General features: G+C 38.7%; 1 pseudogene; it reads right to left on the reverse strand.

Moving 5' to 3' along the window:
* Nucleotides 1-8,279: 8,279 nt before the first annotated feature.
* Nucleotides 8,280-9,370, reverse strand: LOC102850832 (annotated as a pseudogene).
* Between the last annotated feature and the right edge of the window lie 326 nt (nucleotides 9,371-9,696).

A 9,696-nucleotide genomic window follows, 5' to 3' on the forward strand; every position in this document is an offset into this window, starting at 1 on the left:
ACAACCACCACCACTGACTTTTAATTATACATCTTACAATATGCATTTAAAACTTATTACAGTCTGTTTTTAAATAATATTATACTGTTTTATGACTAACATGGATTCACGCTCAAAATCAAGAAAATAAAGATTCTCACCAATGGGCCAGTTGTAAGCATCATGATAGATGGTGAAGAGATTATTAACAGCTTCTGTTTTCTTGGCTCCACAACCAACACTTTTGGTACCAGCAGCCAGGAAATTAAAAGATAAATTGTCTTGGGAAAATCTACTGTCAGGGACCTCTCCAGAAGACTGAAGAGCAACAGTGTCAGTCTGGAGACTTAGGTGTGCCTGATCTAGGCTATGGTCTTCACAGTTACTTACTGTGCATCAGAGAGCTTGACAATGACTAAGGAAAATAGAAGAAAGATCAATGTCTTTAAGCTGTGGTGCTGGAGAAGAATATTAAATATACCATGAACTACTAAGAGAACAAACATGTCTGTCCTGGAAAGAATGAAACCACGTGTCTCCATGGAGGCTAGGATTCTGAAGCTCCATCTCACATACTTTGGGCATGTAGCCAGGAGGGACCACTGCTCACAGAATGATATCATACTTGGGAGGGTGGAGGGACAGTACAGGAGAGGAAGACCTTGGAGGAGATGGATTAATACAGTAACTGGGATAATAAGGTAGGTGGGTCAGAGACAGTGAGACTTACTCAGGGTAGGGTAGGGTTCAGAGCTATTGTTCATAGGGTCACTATGAGTCAGAAGCAACTCAATGGCACATAACCATAACAACAATATGCATTTGAGAGCTGGACAATGAATAAGGATAACAGAAGAAGAGTTGATGCCTTTAAGTTGTGATATTGCAGAAGCATACGAAACATCCTATAGAATACCAAACCCCCAATCATATATGTCTTGGAATGAGTGCAGTCAGAGTGCTCCCTGTAGGCAAGGATGGCTAAACATCATCTCACATATTTTAGACATGTTACTAAGAGAAGATATTCCTTGGAAAGGGACATAGTACTTGGAAATGTGGAAGATCACAGCCAAAGAGACTCTCAATGAGATGGACTGACACAGTGACTGCAGTAATGGACTCAAGTGTGTCAGAGATGATGAGGATGGTACCGAATAGGACAGGGTTCATATCTGTTGTTCTTAGGGTTGCTATGAGTGAAACTTGACTCCATGACACTTAACAACATCATGAGGTTCATATCCAGGAGCTGTGGGGGCTAACAATCCTGCACTTTATGTCTTGACTTATGGAAAAGGCTGTGAGTCTCTGATGTTTTGAATCCATAAGGGGCTCTGAGGGAGAAAGATGGGCAGTTTTCACCTGTAAAGACTTTTAGCCTCTGAACTAGATGGAGGGTCACTATGAATTCAAATTTACCCTATGGCAATGAATCACAACAATTTTGCTAATTTTTTTCAGTTCCATAGTAATCAGTGATTTAACATTCATCAATGTGACCATGATTCCTCATCACTATTAAAAGGAAACCATAATTTTGGGGTGTGACCTCATAAGAATCTGACATTTTCCAGTCATCCCAGCATTATTGGTGCACTTAAGAGCATCGACCAGGATGTTCATGTGCACCATTTTGGTAGAAAAAGGACCATTTTTCTACCAGGTCTTTTGACTTCCTATTTCTAATGAGAAGTCATTGCTTTTCTATATACAATAGATCTTATTCCTTTTGACTAGTCCCTTCATCCTCTGATTTTATTAGACTGGCTATGATATGCCCAGGTGTTTCCACATACCCTAAACTTATTGATTGATGTTGCCAAGGATTTCATTTCTTTTGATCTACCATCAACACTCATGGAAGCAGCAGTCAGGAAATCAGATGATGTATTGCATTGAGAAAATCTGCAACTTTCTCAGACTTCTTTTAAGTTAAAAAAGACTTCTTTAAATAGAAATCACACATTATCCAGCAATTCCATTACTAGGTTGTTGTTTTTATGTGCTTTTGAATCAGAATCAACTCATCACTGACCTTCCAGTCAGTAGGTTTTCAGATGCTGTGAATCACACAGGAGAAGACTGCCCGTCTTTCTCCTGTGGAGCAGCTGGTAGATGCAAACCACTTGCCTTTAGGTTGGCAGCATAATTGCATACTAGCCCACTGGAGTTTTTAGTTGTTGTTGTTGTTGTTAAGTGCCGTCGAGTCGCAGGCGACTCATAGTGACCCTATGAAGGAGAGTCCTCAATTCTTGGGTGCCTTTCTTCCTTTCTCCAGGTTCATAGGGTTTCCAGAGGCAAGCTATTAGGGAAGTGGATGCCACTCTCCTTCATAGGGTCGCTATGAGTCGCCTGCAACTCTATGGCACTTAACAACAATAACATCAACAGAGAGAGAGAGAGATCAGCTGGCCCAGTGGACAGAAAGTGACGCTACCAAGCCAAAGGTGGGTGACTTTTAATCTACGGCCCTCGGGCCTGTCTTTCATTATTTTTGTTCAGACATTCCTCCAGGTCATATAGCCCTGCTGTATAAGTTGCCGTACAGCGGTCACTTGTGGTTGCTATGAGGCTGAACACTGTGATACTGATGTGTCAAATGCATTAATGGCTGGTTACCCAATGCGGACAGAGTGCGGTGGAGCTCCCCAATGAAAACAAGCTTGGAAGGAGGGGCTCTTAGTACTAGGTATATACCCTTCAGAAATAAATACTACAACACAAACACATGTATTCATACCCATATTCTCTGGTGGCCTAGTCTGTAGGGCGTTGCACTCCTAATTCAAAGGCTCTGCCCCTCTGGCAATTTGAATCCACCAGCAGCTCTGAGGAGGACAGATGGGCAATCTTCTCTATGCAATTTACAGCCCCAGGGACCCACTGGAGGGTCAGCTACAAGTCCTTTCTGACTCCATGGAAATGAGTTTGAGATGTTCATTGCAGAATTATTTACTCTAGCAAAGGGATGGAAATAACCCAACTGTCCTTTAACAGATAAATGGAAAAAGAAATCATAGTATGTTTATATACTGATGTATTATACAACAATAAAAAAGAATTTGTCAAATACTACATAACTTGGAAGAATGTAGGAGATATTGTGCTGAGTAAGAAATCAATCCCCAAAAGACAAATATTGTATAGCATCACAATATAGTTTTATACACAGACTCATTCTTGGATGGTTACCAGGGATGAGAAGGGCAGGAGAACTGGGGAAAAAAAAATCAGTAAATAGATAATAGGTATATATGAAGATGTTTAAAGGGGAAAGTAATGTATAAATAAATGGATAATCAGAATATCACAGAGAAATTATACACAGAGAGATTAATCAATACAGAATTAATGGAAATAAGAATGACAAGAAATGGAGAAAATCACTTTCATTGTAAATATAGAAATTAGTGTTATAAAACAAAACCTTTGGGGCTAGTTGAAGGAAAAATTAACTTGTTTTGTAATTGTCACTCAAACGGCAATTTAAAAAAATTAGGAAAACTATTTAAAAAACTTACACAGAGATTGTTGAATGGAAATCTGAATAGCTATGCAAGCCTTCACTGAAAATAATTAAATATTATTTAAAAATTAAAAAGCACAGATATCACTTTGAGAACTAAGGTGCCTGAGACATAAACTACAGTGTTTCTCATTGCTTTATATACAGGCAAAAGCTGAACAATTAATAAGGAAGACCGAAGAAGAAGAAAATGCGTTTGAATTATGGTGTTAGTGAGGAATATTGGACTAACATTGGAATATACCCTGGAGTGCCAGAATAACGAATTCATTGTGGAGGAAGTACAGCCAGAATAATCCCTAAAAATGAAGATAGACTAGGCATTATTTTTTCTGTTGCACACAGGGCCACACTGAGTTGTAAACAACTGGACACCACCTAACATCACTTGTTGAATTAATTTCATGAATAAGTGACTTGTGAAACTGGTTGCCATTGCATTGATTACAATGCATGGCAATCCCATGTGTGTCCATAGAGATTTCAAAGCACTGGTTTATCAGAATTTTAAATGTGTAATTATTCTGTAATTATTTGAATGTAATTATTCTGGCTGGAAATGTTAAGCTTTTGTAATCTGCTCATTGTTATTTTACATCTATTTAGAAAATCTCAGGCACTGTCTCTTCCAATACTTATTTTGTCTCATTCTCTTTCCCCTCTCCCTCTGGGAATTCAATTACACATATGTTAGGACATTTAATATTATCTCACTTATTAAACACTATTCATTTCCCCTCTTTTTTCTCTTTGTATTTCTTTTTATATTGACCTATCTTTAAGTATATTGATCTTTCCTTCTGCTGTGTTCAATCTGCTATCAATCCCAGTGAAAACATTTTTCATTTTATCTTCTTTTTTATTTCTAGAATTTTCACTTGGTTCTTTTTCATAGTTTCTCTCTGTTAAAATTCCCCATCTGTTCATACATTTTTATCCACTTTTCCTATTAGAACCTTTATATTATGTTGCTGTGTTCTGTTAAGTTAGAATCAACTCACAGCTGACCCTCCAGCAGGTTTTCGGAGGCAGTAAATGGCATGGGAAGAAAACTACCTGCCCTTCTCCAGCAGAGCAGCTGGTGGATTCAAACCATGTGCCTTTGCATACTTATAGTTATTTTAAAATTCTTGTCTGATTATTTTGATATCTGAGATATCGTCTTGTCTATTACTAGTACTGTTTCCTCTCTTCAGCACAGGTCACCTTTTGTAATTCTTTGTATAATATAAGAACAGTAGAAACTGAAGCAGACAGAAACAGCAAAGTACTTTTTCCTCCAGGTTCTTAATATGGGAAAACAGCTTGATCTAACCTATAGTTGAACTGGATCTGAGCTTTGTTGCAGCTTTAGATACATTCAGGTTCACATATTTTCAGGCCGGATCAGGACTTTCCTTTTTTAGTAGGGCTGAAACTCTGAAGACCAGCAATGTTCTAGTAAACTCTACTTTTAGCTTGGTTTCTAGCTTTCTGGACTGTAGGAGTTCTCCTTTACAGCTCGGCAACTAGATTTGGAAATTGCTATAGATTCAGTCCTGCTTTTCAATTTCTCTGCCTCAGGAGAGCTACCTTCACATTGCTCCTCTGCCTCCAATATTTGGGAGGCTGCAGCATCTTTGGCTAAGGCCTGCAATACCCCTACTCCTTTCTTAAAAAAATAAATCTATAAATAGAAATAAAGGACTTTTTCCTTTGTGTTTTAAAAAGAAGAGAAATAATTGAATATCACTGTTGTTGTTGTTGTTATGTGCCGTCGAGTCGTTTGTGACTCATAGCGACCCTATGTACAACAGCCCTAAACCCTGCTCTATCCTGTGCCAGTCGCACTGCCTCTGACACACCCATCCCAATTACCCCAGTCACTGTATCAATCCATCTCATAGAGGGTCTTCCCCTCCTGCGCTGTCCCTCCACCCTCCCAAGCATGATGTCCCTCTCCAAGGACCTGTCTCTGCTTACAACATGTCCAAAGTATGTCAGTCAAAGCCCCAGAATCCTTGCTTCCAAGGAGTTGCTTGGTTTAATCCTCTCCATGATGAAACTGTTTTCTTGGCAGTCCATGGTACATTCAATACTCTTCTCCAGCACCGCAGCTCAAAGGCATCAATTCTCCTTCTGTCCTCCCTAGTCATTGTCCAACTCTCTGATGCATAACAAGTGATTGCAAAGACCATGGCCTGTATCAGGCGCACCTTAGTCTCCAGAGAGACACCATTGCTCTTGAGTACTTTAGAGAGGTCCCTAACAGCAGACTTTCCCATTGCGATACGCTTTTTGATTTCCTGACTGCTGGTGCCAAGAGTGTTGACCATGGAGCCGAGCAAACTGAAGCTGTGAACAATCTCAATCTCTTCTCCATCCATCCTGATGCTACTGATTAGTCCAGTGGTGAGAATCACTGTCTTCTTGACATTGAGCCTCAATCTATATTGAAGGCTGCAGTTCTAGACCCTCAGCAGCAAGAGCTTCAGGTCCTCCTCAGTTTCAGCAAGCAGGGTTGTGTCATCTGCATAATGCAGATTGTAGGGACCCACAAACTCTGTCCTTGGAAAAAGAATGAAAAAAAAAAGAAAAAGAATTAAAATTGTTATTATGACTTGTTGGTCTTCTTGGCATCTAAACCTAGAGCTATAGTGTTTAAATACTCAGTACTCAGAGACCATGTTATAAGGTTGCAGACGACCACTCCATTATTGACCCCAACTACCCAGGAGGTAATACCATTTGTGAGGTTCAGGACTATTCAGATGGTTGATGAATCCTATTTTTAAAACAGAAAATTAAGTCAGTGAAGGTACTATCAAGGTGATATATGTAGTGGAAAAGGAAGTGTATGGAAAAATTGTTGATTATTTTCTGAGAATTAATATCCTAAAAGGAGCTGTGAAAGTATGTACAGTAGTTAATCATTTGACTGCTAAATGAAAGGATGAAAGGTCAAGCCCACTAACCACTTTGAGAGAAAAATACAGGGTGGTCAGGTATCAGTAAAAGGGATGCATGAACTAAGCAGAAATGCACTAGCCCAAGTACAAAGGTATTTAACTATGTGTATAATAATAAATTATGGTTAACACTGAGAATGGAAGTCCCAGAACACTTAATTGTGCTCTTTTAGAACCTACACATGAACCAAGAAGCAGCCCTTTAAACAAGACAAGGGGGTAGTGCATAGTTTAAAATTAGAAAAGTTAAATAATAGTATTGCATCCTTTTTCCATAGCTACTCAGTCTGTATGCTGAACGAATAATCTGACTGGACTATATGAAGAAAGATGGCATCAAGATTGGAGGGAGGCTCATCAACAACCTGCAATATGCAGATTCCATAACATGGCTTGTTGAAAGTCAGCAGGACTTAAAACACTTGTTGAAGAAGATCAAAGCTACATCCTTCAGTATGAATTACATATAAACATAACAAAAACAAAATCTTCACAACTGGACCAATAGGTAACATTATGATAGATGGAAAAAAGATTGAAATTGTGATATATTTCATCTTACTTAGCTCTACAATCAATATTCAAGGTAATAACAGTCAAGAAATCAAAAGATGTGCTGCATTGAAAAAATCAGCTACTTTTAAGATGTCTGTCAAACATATGAAGGAATGCTCAATAAGTTGTGGTTTCATACCATCAAGTTAGAACTGACTCATAGCTGACCCTCCAGCACATTTTCAGAGGCAGTAAGTCACAAGGGAGGAGATTATCCATCTTTTTCCCCATGAAGCAGCTGGTAGGTTCAAATGGCATGCCTTGGGATTGACAGTGTGGCTCCTTACCACTAAGCCACCAGAACACCCTCTTAAAGAGAGATGCTTATTAAGATAAAAGTAATATATTATTATCTTAAATGGCAAAAATAGCCATTTCAATAAGACAGTAAACAGCAAATGCTGGTGAGGGTGTGGAAAAATTGGAACAAGCATACACTGCTGCTGGGGATATAAAATGGGGCAACCACTATGGAAAACAATTTGGCACTTCCTAAGAAGTTGTCATTCTTATTAATTGTCCAACTTTCAGATGCATAGAAAACAATTGAAAAATACCGTGTCTTGAATCAGGCTTCCCTTAGTCTTTAAGCTGACATATTTGCTCTTTGAAACTTTAAAAGGTTCCTGACAGCACCTTTTTCCCAGTGCAACTTATGTTTTGATTTCTTTTTTTAGATTGTTTCACTGTTCATGGTTTATTTGGTGGTTTAGTTGGTATGACAGATTGTTACATTGTCTTTATGTAGACATTTACATCTTACATTACATTATCAGTAGTAGCAATGTACATTACTCTGATAAATATAATACACAAAATAAGATCTTTTAGAACAATAATACACAAGACATGCGGTATTGGATTTGTACATTGGAGCACAGGATGTGACTTTCAAAAGAACTTGTGCTATGCAGAAGTTATTTAACACAGTAAGCATTCTAGTTTGAAGGGCAGCTGCAGCATGGGCAACATTGGTAGTGGTGTCTGAGACATGGTAGAATTCTTTTACACTAACCAATTTAGAACTACACAAGGTAAATACCACCATCAGGACATAGCTGTAGGGTTTTATGGACCATTCCTATGTCTACCTTTAGGAAACTACTGTTCCTCCAATGCCATATTTTACTACTTTAATCACAGACCAGATAAAAAGGACAACATGCACAACACACAACTAAAATCCTTTTGTAGCCTAGGCAGTGAGATGGTACTACAGAAGATTTTATTTATTTATTTTATTTTATTTTATTTTACAACAGAAGATTTTAAAACTGCAGCTCATTTTGGATTCCCCGAAGCATACCTGCACTATTCTTCAAGCGGGCCTCTTCTTCAGGAGTCAGAGTCACTTTTAAGATATCTGAGATTCCATTCTGTCCCACAATGCAAGGAACACTAAGGAAGATATCATCTTTAATCCCATAAAGATACTTAATCATAGTGGAAATTGGATGTAACCACCTAAGAGTCTTCTTTATACTTTCTGCCAGATCTGCCACAGACAGTCCAATATCCCAGGAGGTACAGCCTTTCAGTTTGATCTCCTCATAAACTCTGTCAACCACCTGTTTGTGAACCTCTTTTCACTGTTCCTTATCTAAATCAGTACCTAGTTCAGGATGCAGATTTTTCAGGGATGCACCAGCCATGTTCATTCTGCTCCATACAGGCACACTGGAGTCTCCATGCTCTCCAAGGATCCAGCCATGCTAGCTCAATGTGTGGACTTCCATTCTCTTCGCCATCAGGTAATGGAACCATGCTGAATCCAGAGTGTATGCACTGCCAATAATATGTTTTTTTTGGAAAGCCACTGATCTTTGAGCCATGTAGGTAAGGATATAGACTAGATTAGAAACAAACAAGCATCTTGCAGTTTGGGTTGTACTTTACAATATTGTTGTTGTTGTTGTTGTTAGGTGCCATCGAGTTGTAGACAACCCATAACAACCCAATGAATGAAAGACCTGAACATTTGTATAATTTTAAATTTAAAGATGTTCCCATTACACTGGACCAAACTGAGACAACTTCCCCCCTTCCTGCTGATGTGCTCCCACTGTGATAATAACCAGCTTGGAATTTGCAATTACATTATAGTCTTTGCCAGAAAGAGTTTTTGGTGTTCTAAGGAAAAGGCTGCCATGTTGGAGATCCATCATCTCTCTCTTTAATTTTTCTTCCATGATATCAATATGTGCAAGTCCATCTGCCAAGCCCTTCATTAAAATACTGATGGCATAGGCCATGGTAACAGCACCAACCCCAACAATTGTAATCTTATTCTGGTGGGAGGAGTCCAGTCTTCCTGAAGAAGATTCTGAATCATCTGATCCTTGAAAGTTGACATACTGAATTTGGATGAAGAAGGAACCAGAAATGCATGTTGGGCGGGCTTCAATGGCGTGAGGTGATGCAGCTGCAGCTCCTGGTCTCATTTTTTGATTTCTTCATTGCTATTACTAAGAGTGTTGATTGTGGAGTCAAGTAAAATTAAATTTCTGACAATGCCAATTTTTTCTCCATCTTATCATGATGTTGCCTATTGGTCCAGTAATTAGGATTTTTCTTTTCTTGCTGTTAAGATGTAATCCATATGGAAACGATAGTCTTTGATTTTCTACAGCAAGTGCTTCAAGTCCTTATCACTTTCTACAAACAAGCTTTTGTAATCTGCAGGCG

Source organism: Elephantulus edwardii, unplaced genomic scaffold, assembly GCF_000299155.1.
Source record: "Elephantulus edwardii isolate Elephantulus edwardi_28Jun2011 unplaced genomic scaffold, EleEdw1.0 scaffold00049, whole genome shotgun sequence".
NCBI lineage: Eukaryota > Metazoa > Chordata > Mammalia > Macroscelidea > Macroscelididae > Elephantulus > Elephantulus edwardii.